This window comes from Zea mays, chromosome 1, assembly GCF_902167145.1.
Source record: "Zea mays cultivar B73 chromosome 1, Zm-B73-REFERENCE-NAM-5.0, whole genome shotgun sequence".
NCBI lineage: Eukaryota > Viridiplantae > Streptophyta > Magnoliopsida > Poales > Poaceae > Zea > Zea mays.
In genome coordinates, this window is record NC_050096.1 from 289,006,380 (window position 1) to 289,023,264 (window position 16,885).

The window sequence follows — 16,885 nt, forward strand, 5'->3', positions numbered from 1 at the left end:
AATAGTGATGGTGAATAGTTCGTATGAACGAACGATGAACGATAAATAGGAACTCTGAACGAATGATGAACGATCTAATGATCGAACGAACGAACGATCGGAATTTTGGCAGCATAACGGCAGGAAAAAGATTATTTGGATGAACGAACGGACGAACGATCGGACGAACGGACGAACGAACCATGAACGATCGGACGAACGATCAAACGATCGGACGAACGATCAAACGATCGGACGAACGAACGATCGGAATTTCGGCAGAATAACGGCAGGAAAAAGATTATTTGGACGAACGAACGGACGAACGATCGAACGATCGGACGAACGGGCGAACGAACCATGAACGAACGATCGATCGAACGAACGAACAACTAAGAATAGGGGGACGAATGATCGAAGAACGACCGAACGATCCTTGTGCTAGTGTGTGCTTGTGTGGAACATGGAGTGGGTGTGTGGGGGGGGGAAGAGAGTTGCCATGAAATGGCTTGGGGTGGGATGAGAGGTGGCCCTTGCCCCTCTATTTATAGCCATGGTGGGGGGATTAGGGGGAGGGATGAGATGATTAGTGGGAGGATGAGATGATTAGTGGGAGATTAGCATGGATTTGTCTTGTATGAGTGTAATTAGCTTGTAGAGCTCACCGTATGACACCGGAGGCATACGTATACGTATGAGCATGAGGAAAGTTATGAAGAAAATATTTGTAGGGACTTGAAAAATGATTCAGAAGGTATTTCTCAAGAAGAAAATGCTTGGAGATATATCGGTGGAATATTTGGGCAGTATTTCTAGAAACAATTTGAGGGGGATCACTGGGGAAATATTTGTAGGATATTTTGAGGAGGATTTTGGAGAGAATATGGACCACTATATTTTACTTGCTAATATCAACTTGCAAACAAACATCTTGAAACAAAATTTGAAATTCATTTTGAATTTAGAGCAAGTTTGAGAATATTTCAGAATTTGAATTTTTGGGATGCTACATTCTTGGCGTGATCTCCCGACATCACTTCGAGCGGTTAGGCTCTAATGAAGTACCGGGCTCTGATACCAATTGAAAGTCGCCTAGAGGGGGGGTGAATAGGGCGAAACTGAAATTTACAAAGTTAATCACAAATACAAGTCGGGTTAGCGTTAGAAATATAATCGAGTCCGCGAGAGAGGGTGCAAAACAAATCGCAAGCAAATAAGAAGTGTGACACGCGGATTTGTTTTACCGAGGTTCGGTTCTCGCAAACCTACTCCCCGTTGAGGAGGCCACAAAGGCCGGGTCTTTTTCAACCCCTTCCCTCTCTCAAACGGTCCCTCGGACCGAGTGAGCTTTCTCTTCTCAAATCAACCGGGAACAAAACTTCCCCGCAAGGACCACCACACAATTGGTGTCTCTTGCCTTTGTTACAAGTGAGTATTGATCACAAGAAAGAATGAGAAAGAAGAAAGCAATCCAAGCGCAAGAGCTCAAAAGAACACGACAAATCGCTCTCACTAGTTGAGAGCACCTAGAGGGGGGGGGTGAATAGGTGATCCTGTAAAAACTTAAACTTATAGCCACAAGGACTTGTTAAGTGTTAGCACAATGATTGCCAAGTGGCTAGAAAGGAGTCTCAACAAAACACAATACCACAAAAGATCAATCACAGAGATGACACAGTGGTTTATCCCGTGGTTCGGTCAAGACCAACGCTTGCCTACTCCACGTTGTGGCGTCCCAACGGACGAGGGTTGCAATCAACCCCTCTCAAGCGGTCCAAAGACCCACTTGAATACCACGGTGTTTTGCTTGCTTCTTCTCAATCCCGTTTGCGAGGAATCTCCACAACTTGGAGCCTCTCGCCCTTACAATTGAAGTTCACAAAGAACACAGAGCAAAGGGGGAATGAGCAACGCACACAAGACTTCAAAAGATCAGAGCAGCAACACGCACACAAGTCGCAACAAGAGCTCGCAACACAACTCAAAGAGTTCGCAACTCAACAAGAGCTCTAGATGCTATCACGATGAAACGAATGCGTGAGATCAATGTCTTGGTGCTTAGGAATGTTGTAGGAATGCTTGGTGTTCTCCTCCATGCGCCCAGGGGTCCCTTTTATAGCCCCAAGGCAGCTAGGAGCCGTTGAGAACAAATCTGGAAGGCCATCCTTGCCTTCTGTCATCGGGCGCACCGGACAGTCCGGTGCACACCGGACAGTGTCCGGTGCCCGATTCCTTTCCTTAAATGGCGAAGCCGACCGTTGCAGATCTAGGAGCCGTTGGCGCACCGGACATGTCCGGTGCACACCGGACAGTCCGGTGCCCCCTTCCGACCGTTGGCTTGGCCACGTGTCGCGCGCAGAATCCGCGACCGACCGTTGGCCCGGCCGACCGTTGGCTCACCGGACAGTCCGGTGCACACCGGACAGTCCGGTGAATTTTAACCGTACGCCGTCAGCAAATTCCCGAGAGCGACCTCTTCGGCCGAGGCAGCCTGGCGCACCGGACACTGTCCGGTGCACCACCGGACACTGTCCGGTGTGCCACCGGACAGTCCGGTGCCCCAGACCGAAATAGCCTCTAGGCTGTACACAGCCAACTTTCTTCTTTTCTTCTTCTTCCTGTTTCTAACACTTAGACAAGTATATTAGTTACACAAAACCAATGTACTAAGACTTAGAAACATACCTTTGTTCTAGACTTGCACTTTGTTCATCCATGGGCATTGATTCACATTTAAGCACTTGTGTTGACACTCAATCACCAAAATACTTAGAAATGGCCCAAGGGCACATTTCCCTTTCAATCTCCCCCTTTTTGGTGATTTATGCCAACACAACATAAAGCAACTAGAACAAGTGCAAAATCACTTCAAATAAAACTCAAATTGATTTTGATTCAATTTTGACATATATGGATCACTCTATGCCACCACTTGGTTTGTTTTTGCAAATCAAACTCAAATCTCTATCTCTAAGTCAAACACACATGTTGAAGCATAAAGAGAGTCATTCCAAAAGAGATTGATCAAAGATTTCAAAAACTCCCCCTATTTCCCATAATCAGTACTTCTCCCCACAAGAAGCCAACTTTTGACAAGAGAGACAATAAGAAACAATAAAAGAGTTTCACAAAACAAAAACTCTATTCTTCTATTTTCAAAGTTTCTCAAGTGGTAGCTGATCCATCTATTGCTTTGGCCTTTATTTTCTCCCCCTTTGGCATCAAGCACCAAAACGGGATCAATCTTGGCCTTTTAACCCCATTGCCTCACCAAAATCTTCAATTAAGAGTACAAAGGCAATACGATCATAGAGATGAACTTGGAATAAGTTACCCTCTCATCGGAGTGCAGTGGAAGTCTTGCATGGTCCAAGTTCACCTTTCCCTTTCAATCCACCTTCGAGACTAAATCAAGCAAACTCAAGCAAATGGTTAGTCTCAAAGGATCAAGTTGTAGCACATCTCCCCCTAAATGTGTGCATCACTTGCAAAAAGGACTTATGAGGTCCAGGGAGTGTTTGTACAACTTGAGCACCACAATAAGCAACAAAATGCAGAATGAACATGATCAAAAGCATAAATACATGTAAGCTACAATTCAATCCAAGTTCCGCGAATCTAAGACATTTAGTTCACCACGCAGCCTGCAAAAGGTCTTCTCATCTAGAGGCTTGGTAAAGATATCGGCTAGCTGGTTCTCGGTGCTAACATGAAACACTTCGATATCTCCCTTTTGCTGGTGGTCTCTCAAAAAGTGATGCCGGATGTCTATGTGCTTTGTGCGGCTGTGTTCAACAGGATTTTCCGCCATGCGGATAGCACTCTCATTATCGCATAGGAGTGGGACTTTGCTCAGATTGTAGCCAAAGTCCCTGAGGGTTTGCCTCATCCAAAGTAGTTGCGCGCAACACTGTCCTGCGGCAACGTACTCGGCCTCAGCGGTGGATAGGGCAACAGAGGTTTGTTTCTTAGAGTTCCACGACACCAGGGACCTTCCTAAGAATTGGCACGTCCCTGATGTACTCTTCCTATCGACCTTACACCCAGCATAGTCGGAGTCTGAGTATCCAACCAAGTCAAAGGTAGACCCCTTTGGATACCAGAGCCCGAAGCAAGGCGTAGCAACTAAATATCTCAGAATTCGCTTCACCGCCACTAAGTGACACTCCTTAGGATCGGATTGAAATCTAGCACACATGCATACACTAAGCATAATATCCGGTCTACTAGCACATAAGTAAAGCAAAGAACCTATCATGGACCGGTATGCTTTTTGATCAACGGACTTACCTCCTTGGTTGAGGTCGGTGTGTCCGTCGGTCCCCATCGGAGTCTTTGCGGGCTTGGCGTCCTTCATCCCAAACCGCTTCAGCAAGTCTTGTGTGTACTTTGTTTGGGAGATGAAGGTGCCGTCCTTGAGTTGCTTCACTTGGAACCCAAGGAAGTAGTTCAACTCGCCCATCATCGACATCTCGAATTTCTGCGTCATCACCCTGCTAAATTCTTCACAAGACTTTTGGTTAGTAGAACCAAATATTATGTCATCGACATAAATTTGGCACACAAACAAATCACCATCACATGTCTTAGTGAACAGAGTTGGATCGGCTTTCCCAACCTTGAAAGCATTAGCAAGTAAAAAGTCTCTAAGGCATTCATACCATGCTCTTGGGGCTTGCTTAAGTCCATAGAGCGCCTTAGAGAGCTTACACACGTGGTCGGGGTACAGTTCATCCTCGAAGCCAGGGGGTTGCTCCACGTACACCTCCTCCTTGATTGGCCCGTTGAGGAAAGCGCTCTTCACATCCATTTGGTACAACCTGAAAGAATGGTGAGCGGCATATGCTAGCAAGATACGAATTGATTCTAGCCTAGCCACAGGAGCAAATGTCTCCTCAAAGTCCAAACCTGCGACTTGGGCATAACCTTTTGCCACAAGTCGAGCCTTGTTCCTCGTCACCACCCCGTGCTCGTCCTGTTTGTTGCGGAACACCCACTTGGTTCCTACAACATTTTGCTTGGGACGAGGCACCAGTGTCCAAACTTCATTGCGCTTGAAGTTGTTGAGTTCCTCCTGCATGGCCAATACCCAATCCGGATCTAGCAAGGCCTCCTCTACCCTGAAAGGCTCAATAGAAGAGATAAAGGAGTAATGCTCACAAAAATTAACTAATCGAGATCGAGTAGTTACTCCCTTGCTAATATCACCCAGAATTTGGTCGACGGGATGATCCCTTTGAATCATCGCTCGAACTTGGGTTGGAGGTGCCGGTTGCGCTTCTTCCTCCATCACTTGATCATCTTGTGCTCCCCCTTGATCAAGCGCCTCCACTTGAGGTACCTGTTCGTCATCTTCGGTTGGGGGATGCACCATAGTTGAGGAAGAAGGTTGATCTTGCTCCAATTGTTCCTGTGGTCGCACATCACCAATCGCCATGGTGCGCATAGCGGCCGTTGGAACGTCTTCTTCATCTACATCATCAAGGTCAACAACTTGCTCTCTTGGAGAGCCATTAGTCTCATCAAATACAACGTCGCTAGAGACTTCAACCAAACCCGATGATTTGTTGAAGACTCTATACGCCTTTGTATTTGAGTCATAACCTAACAAAAACCCTTCTACTGCTTTGGGAGCAAATTTAGAATTTCTACCCTTCTTCACTAGAATGTAGCACTTGCTCCCAAATACACGAAAGTACGATACATTGGGTTTGTTACCAGTTAGAAGCTCATATGACGTCTTCTTGAGGAGGCGGTGAAGGTAGACCCTGTTGATGGCGTGGCAAGCCGTGTTCACGGCTTCCGACCAAAAACGCTCGGGGGTCTTGAATTCTCCAAGCATAGTCCTCGCCATGTCGATTAGCGTCCTGTTCTTCCTCTCTACCACACCATTTTGCTGTGGTGTGTAGGGAGCGGAGAACTCGTGCTTGATCCCTTCCTCCTCAAGGAACTCCTCCACTTGCCAGTTCTTGAACTCCGACCCGTTGTCGCTCCTTATCTTCTTCACCTTGAGCTCAAACTCATTTTGAGCTCTCCTGAGGAAGCGCTTGAGGGTCCCTTGGGTTTCAGACTTATCCTGCAAAAAGAACACCCAAGTGAAGCGGGAAAAGTCATCAACAATAACTAGACCATACTTACTTCCTCCTATGCTCAGATAGGCGACGGGTCCGAAGAGGTCCATGTGTAGCAGCTCCAGGGGTCTTGATGTGGTCATCACATTCTTGCTGTGATGTGCTCCTCCCACTTGTTTACCTGCTTGACAAGCTGCACAAGGTCTATCTTTTTCGAAATACACGTTAGTCAAACCTATCACGTGTTCTCCCTTTAGAAGCTTGTGAAGGTTCTTCATCCCTACATGTGCTAAGCGGCGATGCCACAGCCAGCCCATGCTAGTCTTAGCTATTAAGCATGCATCTAGACCGGCCTCTTCTTTTGCAAAATCAACTAAATAAAGTTTGCCGTCTAATACACCCTTAAAAGCTAGTGAACCATCACTTCTTCTAAAGACAGACACATCTACATTTGTAAATAGACAGTTATATCCCATATGACATAATTGACTAACAGATAGCAAATTATATCCAAGACTCTCCACTAAAAATACATTAGAGATAGAATGCTCATTAGAAATTGCAATTTTACCTAACCCTTTTACCTTGCCTTGATTCCCATCACCGAATATAATTGAATCTTGGGAATCCTTATTCTTGACGTAGGAGGTGAACATCTTCTTCTCTCCCGTCATATGGTTTGTGCATCCGCTGTCGATAATCCAGCTTGAACCCCCGGATGCATAAACCTGCAAGGTAAATTTAGGCTTGGGACTTAGGTACCCAACTCTTGTTGGGTCCTACAAGGTTAGTCACAATTGTCTTAGGGACCCAAATGCAAGTTTTGTCACCCTTGCATTTTGCCCCTAATTTCCTAGCAATCACCTTTCTATCCTTTCTACAAATTGCAAAGGAAGCATTCAAAATATGATATATTGTAGAAGGTTCATTAACTTTCCTAGGAATGTTAACAACATCTCTTCTAGGCATATTATGAACAACATTCCTTCTACCAACATTTCTATCATGCACATATGAAGAACTAGAAGCAAACATAGCATGAGAAAAATCATCGTAAGCATTATAACTCCTATAAGCATTTCTAGTTTGTCTTCTATCATTATACAAAAAGGCATGGTTCTTTTAGCACTAGTAGCCATAGGGGCCTTCCCTTTCTCCTTAGCGGGAATGGGAGCCTTATGGCTTGTTAAGTTCTTGACTTCCCTCTTGAAGCCAAGTCCATCCTTAATTGAGGGGTGTCTACCAATCGTGTAGGCATCCCTTGCAAATTTTAGCTTATCGAACTCATTCTTGCTAGTCTTAAGTTGAGCATTAAGACTAGCCAATTCATCATTAAGCTTGGAAATTGAAACTAGGTGTTTACTACAAGCATCAATGTCAATATCTTTACACCTAGTACAAATTACAACATGTTCTACACAAGAATTAGATTTATTTGCTACTTCTAATTTAGCATTTAAATCATTGTTGACACCTTCTAAAGTAGAGATGGTTTTATGACAAGTAGATAATTCACCAGAGAGTATTTCATTCCTTTTAATTTCTAGAGCAAGAGAATTTTGTGCACTAACAAATTTATCATGCTCCTCATATAAAAGATCTTCTTGTTTTTCTAGTAATCTATTCTTGTCATTCAAAGCATCAATCAACTCATTAATCTTATCTATTTTAGATCTATCTAAGCCCTTGAATAAGCATGAATAGTCTATGTCATCATCATCACTAGACTCATTATCACTAGAAGAAGCATAAGTGGAGTCTTGAGTACTCACCTTCTTCTCCCTTGCCATAAGGCATGTGTGACGCTCGTTGGGGAAGAGGGATGACTTGTTGAAGGCGGTAGCGGCGAGTCCTTCATTGTCGGAGTCGGAAGAGGAGCAGTCTGAGTCCCACTCCTTGCCTAGATGCGCCTCGCCCTTTGCCTTCTTATAGTTCTTCTTCTTCTCCCTCTTGTTCCCTTGATCCTGATCACTATCATTGTCGGGACAGTTAGCAATAAAATGACCAAGCTTACCGCATTTGAAGCATGATCGCTTTCCCTTGGTCTTAGTCTTGCTTGGCTGTCCCTTTCGACCTTTTAGCGCCGTCTTGAATCTTTTGATGATGAGGGCCATCTCTTCATCATTAAGACCGGCAGCCTCAATTTGTGCCACCTTGCTGGGTAGCGCCTCCTTGCTCCTAGCTGCCTTGAGAGCAATGGGTTGAGGCTCGTTGATCGGACCATTCAAGGCGTCGTCGACGTATCTCGCCTCCTTGATCATCATCCTCCCGCTTACGAATTTTCCGAGTACCTCCTCGGGCGTCATCATCGTGTACCTGGGATTCTCACGAATATTGTTTACGAGATGAGGATCAAGAACAGTAAAGGACCTTAGCATTAGGCGGACGACGTCGTGGTCCGTCCATCGCGTGCTTCCGTAGCTCCTTATTTTGTTGATAAGGGTCTTGAGCCGGTTGTAAGTTTGAGTTGGCTCCTCTCCCCTTATCATTGCGAATCGTCCAAGCTCGCCCTCCACCAACTCCATTTTAGTGAGCATGGTGATGTCGTTCCCCTCGTGAGAGATCTTGAGGGTGTCCCATATCTGCTTGGCGTTGTCCAAGCCGCTCACCTTATTGTACTCTTCCCTGCACAAAGATGCTAATAGAACAGTAGTAGCTTGTGCATTTCTATGGATTTGTTCATTTATAAGCATAGGGCTATCCGAGCTATCAAATTTCATTCCATTCTCTACAATCTCCCATATGCTTGGATGGAGAGAGAATAAGTGACTACGCATTTTGTGACTCCAAAATCCGTAGTCTTCCCCATCGAAGTGTGGAGGTTTGCCAAGAGGAATGGAGAGCAAATGCGAATTTGAACTATGTGGAATACGAGAATAATCAAATGAAAAGTTCGAATTGACCGTCTTCCTGTAGTCGTTGTCGTCGTCCTTTTGGGAAGAAGTAGACTCATCGCTATCGTCGTAGTAGACGATCTCCTTGATGCGCCTTGTCTTCTTCTTCTTCCCATCTTTACGCTTGTGGCCCGAGCCCGAGTCAGTAGGCTTGTCATCCTTAGGCTCGTTGACGAAAGACTCCTTTTCCTTGTCGTTGATCACGATTCCCTTTCCCTTAGGATCCATCTCTTCGGGCGATTAGTCCCTTCTTGAAGAGAACGGTTCTGATACCAATTGAGAGCACCTAGAGGGGGGGTGAATAGGTGATCCTGTAAAAACTTAAACTTATAGCCACAAGGACTTGTTAAGTGTTAGCACAATGATTGCCAAGTGGCTAGAAAGGAGTCTCAACAAAACACAATACCACAAAAGATCAATCACAGAGATGACACAGTGGTTTATCCCGTGGTTCGGTCAAGACCAACGCTTGCCTACTCCACGTTGTGGCGTCCCAAAGGACGAGGGTTGCAATCAACCCATCTCAAGCGGTCCAAAGACCCACTTGAATACCACGGTGTTTTGCTTGCTTCTTCTCAATCCCGTTTGCGAGGAATCTCCACAACTTGGAGCCTCTCGCCCTTACAATTGAAGTTCACAAAGAACACAGAGCAAAGGGGGAATGAGCAACGCACACAAGACTTCAAAAGATCAGAGCAGCAACACGCACACAAGTCGCAACAAGAGCTCGCAACACAACTCAAAGAGTTCGCAACTCAACAAGAGCTCTAGATGCTATCACGATGAAACGAATGCGTGAGATCAATGTCTTGGTGCTTAGGAATGTTGTAGGAATGCTTGGTGTTCTCCTCCATGCGCCCAGGGGTCCCTTTTATAGCCCCAAGGCAGCTAGGAGCCGTTGAGAACAAATCTGGAAAGCCATCCTTGCCTTCTGTCATCGGGCGCACCGGACAGTCCGGTGCACACCGGACAGTGTCCGGTGCCCGATTCCTTTCCTTAAATGGCGAAGCCGACCGTTGCAGATCTAGGAGTCGTTGGCGCACCGGACATGTTCGGTGCACACCGGACAGTCCGGTGCCCCCTTCCGACCGTTGGCTTGGCCACGTGTCGCGCGCAGAATCCGCGGCCGACCGTTGGCCCGGCCGACCGTTGGCTCACCGGACAGTCCGGTGCACACCGGACAGTCCGGTGAATTTTAACCGTACGCCGTCAGCAAATTCCCGAGAGCGACCTCTTCGGCTGAGGCAGCCTGGCGCACCGGACACTGTTCGGTGCACCACCGGACACTGTCTGGTGTGCCACCGGACAGTCCGGTGCCCCAGACCGAAACAGCCTCTAGGCTGTACACAGCCAACTTTCTTCTTTTCTTCTTCTTCCTGTTTCTAACACTTAGACAAGTATATTAGTTACACAAAACCAATGTACTAAGACTTAGAAACATACCTTTGTTCTAGACTTGCACTTTGTTCATCCATGGGCATTGATTCACATTTAAGCACTTGTGTTGACACTCAATCACCAAAATACTTAGAAATGGCCCAAGGGCACATTTCCCTTTCACTAGTCACTAATGCTTTTGTGGAATTGGGAGAGGATTTGATCACTTGGGTGTGTCTTGTATTGAATGCCTAGCTCTTGTAAGTGGTTGTAAGGTGGAAAACTTGGATGACTTGAATGTGGGGTGGTTGGGGGTATTTATAACCCCAACCACCAAACTAGTCGTTTGGTGGAGGCTGACTGTCGCATGGTGCACCGGACAGTTCGGTGCACACCGGACAGTGTCCGGTGCGCCAGCCACGTCACCGGGCCGTTGGGTTCCGACCGTTGGAGCTCTAACTGCTAGGCCCGCCTGGATGTCCGGTGGCACACCGGACATGCACTGTAGAGTGTCCGGTGCGCCACTTCGCGCGTACCTGACTTCTGCGCGCTCTGGCGCGCAATAAATGCTGTTGCAGGTGACCGTTGGCGCCGAATAGCCGTTGCTCCGCTGGCTCACCGGACAGTCCGGTGCACACCGGACATGTTCGGTGAATTATAGCGGAGCGAATTCCCAAAGTTGGCGAGTTCCTGAGACGCTCTTCCTTGGAGCATCGGACACTGTCCGGTGTACACTGGACAGTCCGGTGAATTATAGCTGAGCGCCTCTGGATATTCCCGAAGGTGAAGAGTTTAGCGTGAAGTCCTCTGGTGCACCAGACACTGTCTGGTGGCACACCGGACAGTCCGGTGCGCCAGACCAGGGCACACTTCGGTTATCCCTTTGCTCCTTTGTTGAACTCAATTCTTTGGTTTTTTATTGGCTAAGTGTGAACCTTTGGCACCTGTATAACTTATACACTAGAGCAAAACTAGTTAGTTCGATTATTTGTGTTGGGCAATTCAACCACCAAAATCAATTAGGAAAATAGGTGTAAGCCTAATTCCCTTTCAATTAGTAATACTAATTCTGAACTGAAATGTTCTAGTGGACAGGGTATACATTATGCAAGGCACACATATCATCAGGGTCAGCAACTCGAGCCAATAGAAGAGAATCAGAGTTTGTTAAATCTGCATTTGCTGGCGATGATAATGTCCTTTGTTTGATGTATGATATTATCATTATCCTTATTCTGACTTCAATATCAGTTGGCTCGTCACCAACTGGCACCTTAGTAATTACAGGCAAACCAGCCAAAGTAAAGTGAAGAACTTTTGGAGAGAAAAAAATCGTCAATCGTATCTGCTTATCCGATACACCTTTGTTACCATCCTGCATAGATGCAGATAGTCCTTTAACTAAAGTCCACACTAACTAAAGAAAACGTCACAATTGAAGTGAAACAAAATACCAAACACTCAGATAGGAATGGAAGCGCGGACGTCAGGATCAAGTGGCACGCCGACCTATGGACAGGGCGAGCGAACGCGATCCTGCATCCTGCTCAGAAATGGCGATGATGGGAAGGAGGGGCGAACGGCGGAAGCAAGTAGCACGCCGACGGCCGGACGGAGCAAGCAAGGTAAGGGGGAACTGGCAGTGCAGGGCAAGGATGGGAAAGAGAACGTGAGATGGGATAAGAGAGAGAGGGGAAAAGAAATGAGTGTTACCTCCAAAAGGAGGAAGTCTGAATAGGAAACGCTTGAGGAAGAAAGAAGCGACGACGACGCTGAGGTTGAGTGTCGCGTCTGCAGCCTGGGAGGTGTCGCCTTCACGTGACCTCTCGTCACTTTTTCTCTCACGACAGAGATTTCCAGAGGACTCGAGTATACGACTAAAAAAGTAGTCGAAGAGTTGGAGCAGGCAGATAAGACGCAATAATAAGCAACAGCTGGACGGTAGGATCTCATTACGGATAAACGATCTAACGACTCTGAAAATTTAGACGACGTGTCTACCTTAGTTTGGGAGGAACAGACCCTGGTTTAATATATAGAAGTTATACCAATTAATATAGACACTTAAATATGTCATCTATTGATGTTGCTTGTACTACCAATTAATTAATACACAGTTGTTTAGTTAAGGTTTCATTCTGTTGGCTTAATTTTTTTCTTTTATTAACTGTACACTATCATTATATAGTTCGTGATTGTTTATACGGTTGCATTTATTTTACTTGATTTATGTTGCTAGCCTAGTTGGTTACAAGGCTACTTGATTTATGTTGCTAGCCTAGTTGGCTTAATTTATGTTGCTAGCCTAGATTCACTACGTACAGTGGTTACAAGGCCTAGTTGGTGTTGCTAGCTGCTGCAAAAAAAGTTCATCTCATCTCTCTCGGCTATTAATATAAGGAAAAGTTCATCTCATCTCTCTCAGCTATTAATATAAGGAAATTAATCTTATCAGCTTTTGCCACCTAAGAAGTATGTGTTATTAAAGATTATTCCAAAAAAAATAGTTCCTTTTTTATAACTACAGACTATAATTCATACTGATAGCACAAAACATTGATCTTCTTTTCTTGTTTGTATACAGGTAGCTGTTTTGTACTTCACTTTTGCAGCAGCAATGAAACTGTTCGCTCAAACTACTTTGCACCCAGTTGTTGTTTCTTGAAAAGATAAATGTTAGAAGTTGTAGCAACTGCTTTTATGTACATATTCATACAACCCTAACGAAATCTAATTAACTTTTGATATAGACTACTCAAATGCTACTTAGGGACTAAAAGAAAATGCTACTCTTGATGTAAACTAAAATAGAGATTTAGTTTATATGTTTGACAATTTATGAATTAAAATGTAATAAAACGGAGGGACTAAATATTAGTCCTAGAAATCAAACACTCCCTTATTATGTATTAGCATCTACTACGAATTGCTGTAAGTGGTACAATCTGGTTAAGTTTTATTCCGGACTTATGGATTTATATGCTCCATAACAATTGTTTACGTCGTGCATATGATAATATTCTAATTCAACAGACTCATAGAAATATTCCATACTATTCAACACGCGCGCATGGACGCGCGCAATGAACTAGTTGATATAGAATTGACGACTATGATCAGCTCTCCAATATAATCAAAGCTTTTAATGTGGTCGATCATCGTAGAGGCAAATTATTTTAATCCTTGTTGGAGTTAATCAATATACAATTATATGGTATTAGTTTTTTATTAATTTATTATCTATGCTATACACAAATTAGTATATGCATGTGTATATATACTACGATATTTTTCACCTTATAATATTTGATAAATTGATCGGCCCTTCTATGCCTGAAAAACTAAGAAAGCATGAATTTGTTTATGGCCTTTGTAAATGATTACGTCTACCTAGGAAAGCCGAGCAATCCGTGAAAAGGAAGAAAAATACAGCATTTGTACAGGTGGGAGGTGGCCACGTACGGCTTGGGCAATACCTTGGGTTGGGCGGAGGACCCAGTATGGCCCAGTATGGCTTGGGCAATACCTTGGGTTGGCCCACTAAGAGATTAGGGTTTAGCTAAGACAGTCGTTCCGCCCGTTCGGTCGTCCCCGCGTCGACGCGTCCCGCACAGCTGCACAGGCGCACATCTCACTCTCGCTCGGCCGCTCCTGCCGGGGCGCCTGCTCCGCTATTACTGCTCGCGGTCGCTTGTCCCGCGCGCCCGGCGGCCGGCTGTAGGAATGCAAGACGGTCTCGTACGAGTGGACAGACAAGTGCCGGAGCTGCCAGGGGACGGGATTGGTCAGCTACTTCAGGAATAAAGGCAAGGAGACCATTTGCAAGTGTGTGCCATGCGCCGGGATTGGTAAGATGAGATTTCTCCAACTTGATTTCCTTGCATGGTACAATATCGATGTTTTAAAGAGTAAAACACCTAGAGAGAACGAGAACAAAGGTACCCAGAACTTTTTACTGGTAAATCTATCATGCTTTCGCACAGCATGTGGTGCAGTGGTTAATCCTTAGCGTATGAGACATCAAGTTGCTTGTTTGATTTCCATGTGCACAATATTTTTTCTTTTTTTCCCTACTAGCTAGCCATACCTTAATTTTCTTTTGTCCTCCGCCACTGACTACCGTACGTCGAGCCTCGTAGGCGAACGAACGATGGCCGGAGCAAGGGGTTGCAACTAGAATGGAGATCAGACTCCGTGTGGCCAACTGGCCTCCCTCCTGGAACGTTTCCATTCATGTACGTACGATCATCATACAAAGAAGATTTTGTTTCAAACATGGATGGAGTTCAGCCTCGCCGTCTGGGAAACAAACCGGACGGCGGGTGGCCTGTGTCCAGCCAGCTGCGGTGGAAACGGACTCGAGAACTTGGAGCGAGAGAGACTCTGCTGACCGGGCCAGCATGGACGTATTGGTAGCCCAGAAAGCCCACGCTACCAGACAGAGGTCTGAATGACTGTTCTTTGTGGTGCTTCAGTTTAGTCCCACCTCGACGGCTTTCAGCGGGAGGAAGCAGAGAAGGCTTATAAAAGCAGATCCTAGTCAACATAACAATTCATACCTTTCTCGGCCTTTTGGCTAAGATCAAGTGTAGTATCTGTTCTTATCAGTTTAATATCTGATATGTGGGCCATGTGTCCACTTTGATATTAAATTAATTTTTTGTGGGGAAGGGTCCACTACAGTGGCTTGCCATTGGGTCCCTTATGTGTCGCTCTAGGGTTGCACTATTGCTTGAGCCTGGCACACCCCAACCAAATCAAAAAAAAATTTGTTAACAAAGTGCTAAGTTATCTATTTGTTAGATTAGATCTATTGTATGGTTACTCTTATCCACCTCCTTTCATTTTGTCTAGAAAACGTGGTTTACCGTTCTTTAAACAAATTCATGGTATAATATGTTTTCTATATAGAAGGTAAATAAATATTTTTTAGCGTGTTCAATCGACAAAGATATGTATTAATTGTTGCATGCCCAATATCTGCACCTATGTTCGCTACCGAGGCAACCGTCAGATGCGTGTCAACATGAGATTGAACAGACTTCGCGGGTTAGGGCACACGTTATCTCCCTCCCTAACACCTTCCCTCCATACTCACTTGTCAGGACTAATTTATAATATATACTGATATTAATTATGGTACACAGTGTAGATATTTATGTAATTTAGTACACTACGTACAAATATGTTACATGCTGCATGCATAAAATTAGGATAAAAAAATGTATGATGAAAGAAAATGGTTTGGCCTGTATGGAAATAAAAAATCGTATTTAATGTTTTATTTCCTTCGTAAATATAGGATCGCTCCAACAGCCATGTAGCTAGGCTCGCTAGGATCAGTTTATGATATATACTAATACTAATTATGTTATACGATGTAGATATTTATACAATTCGGTACACTGCGTAAAAATCTGTTACCTCCTGCATGCGCACAAAATTAGGATGACAAAAATGTACGATGAAAGGAAACAAAAAATCTTATTTAATGCTTTATTTCCTCCGTGGATATAGAATCTCTTCAACAGCCATGCAACTAGACTCGTTAGAAACAATTTATGATATATACTTATACAAATTATGTTACATTTTGTAGGTATTTATGTAATATTGTACACTGCGTAAAAATCTGGCATGTGGTTCACTAGTGGACGCATCTCTAGGTTCGAGCGTAAAAATCTTAAGTTTTGAGTACAAAACCCTCGGTTATAAGCGTAAATACCGAGACAATGTGAGGTTGATATCTCTGGTGTGTTGTATTCACGATCATATTTTTATGACAGCTCTGAAAAATATGGGAGTCGCATCCATGGGCTTTCTATTTTTATATAGATCCAAAAATTATGTTAGATCGTTGGAGTTTCCATTGCATGCGCGAAAATTTAGGATGATATTTTCGTTTTCACTACACACATGCAAAAAAAATAGGATGACATGGTTCACGCAAAGCATAAATTCATATACAAAGTCACATAAATACATACAATGTGCAGCATAATTGATAAAAAAACCTAATATCGGTTCAACTAACAGCCCCCGCGGGAATTAGGGACAATTTTATGGCAACATAAAATCGTACTCATCGTCGTAAAAATCATCACTGGAATGCGTAAATAGTGTAAGTAGCAGGCATAAAACAAAATCATCGATGGCATAAACATGGATCGGATAGTTCGTCGCCGGAGGACGATCCCGAGACGCTAGATCAAATGACGCCGCCGAAGCCACCAGATAGGAGGAGTTGGTCGTCGAAGGATGCCAGAGCCACCCATGCCACGCGTGGCCGTCATCGCCATAGATGACCGCGCCTCTCGCGACCCGCGTACCTCGTGACCATCGCCGCCGCTACCGAGGCAACCGTCAGATGCGTGTCAACACGAGATTGAACAGACTTCGCGGGTTGGGGCACACGTTATCTTGTTTTTTTACGCAAACGATTTATTGTTTTTTTCATTATCTTGTTACTTAATTCCGTGTGTGTATTGGGTTCCTACCGTTTACGATACATGTATAAGATATTTACGACACACATATTTAGGCAACGAAATAGAAAATTAGAAA

The 16,885-nt window shown here is 44.6% G+C and overlaps 1 non-coding gene across 1 annotated transcript; it reads left to right on the forward strand.

Moving 5' to 3' along the window:
• Positions 1–14,876: 14,876 nt before the first annotated feature.
• LOC111590760 (U2 spliceosomal RNA) lies at positions 14,877–15,073 on the forward strand. The gene has a single exon (XR_004855794.1). It is a non-coding gene; the product is annotated as a U2 spliceosomal RNA (small nuclear RNA).
• Positions 15,074–16,885: the final 1,812 nt, after the last annotated feature.